Below are 816 nucleotides of genomic sequence, written 5' to 3' on the forward strand. Positions count from 1 at the left end.
GAGAGAGACCAGGTTGCTGTTGACCAGGATGTTGCGGGCGGCCAGGTCTTGGTGAACGTAGATGATATCAGACAGGTACTTCATGCCCGACGCGATGCCACGCAGCATGCCCACCAACTGGATCACTGTGAACTGACCATTGTGTTTCTAACACAGAGAGAGAGAGAGAGAGAGAGAGAGGGCAAGCGAGAGTGAGACATGCTATTTGAAAATATCTTGTTGCCCGAGCTCCTTACACACACAACACATGTCCAACATATCTCCATACACAAGCATCCCCCTATCCTTCTCAGCAATGTGTCTACAAAGCAGTTAGACATATATTTGTCACACTATTAAAGGGCCCTTCTGTGAACTTCTCCCCATGACTCCTTTTATCACTACTTCTATGACGAGTACCCGATGGTGTCTGTGGGAGGCATGAGGAGTTAGTTGGTGATTTGAGGAGGGGGTTTGGAGAGGGCCAAGATGACTTCACTGTGGCTTCAGGAGCTCTTCTGGGGGTTAGTGGGTTTGGTGGGTTTAGGCTTTCTAGTAATTAGGGGAAGGTAAGGTATCCCTAGGGGTTAAGGGGTGCTCACACACACACACACACACAATATAGATGTGTGGGCAGTAGGAGCCATCTGGGGCCCTATAGGAACAAAACATGTGTGTGGGGGCCGAAGGCTCGGGGCCGCAGTGGGAGTTCACTCTTCAGATCTGGGAATCCCACAGGAGAATGGGAACACCATCTCGACGGTCATCAATCAAAACTACACTGACACAAACGAGCCTGAACAACGGCCTGCAACTCCATAATGTCACTGTGTCACC

This window comes from Oncorhynchus mykiss, chromosome 28 (genome assembly GCF_013265735.2).
Source record: "Oncorhynchus mykiss isolate Arlee chromosome 28, USDA_OmykA_1.1, whole genome shotgun sequence".
Lineage (NCBI taxonomy): Eukaryota > Metazoa > Chordata > Actinopteri > Salmoniformes > Salmonidae > Oncorhynchus > Oncorhynchus mykiss.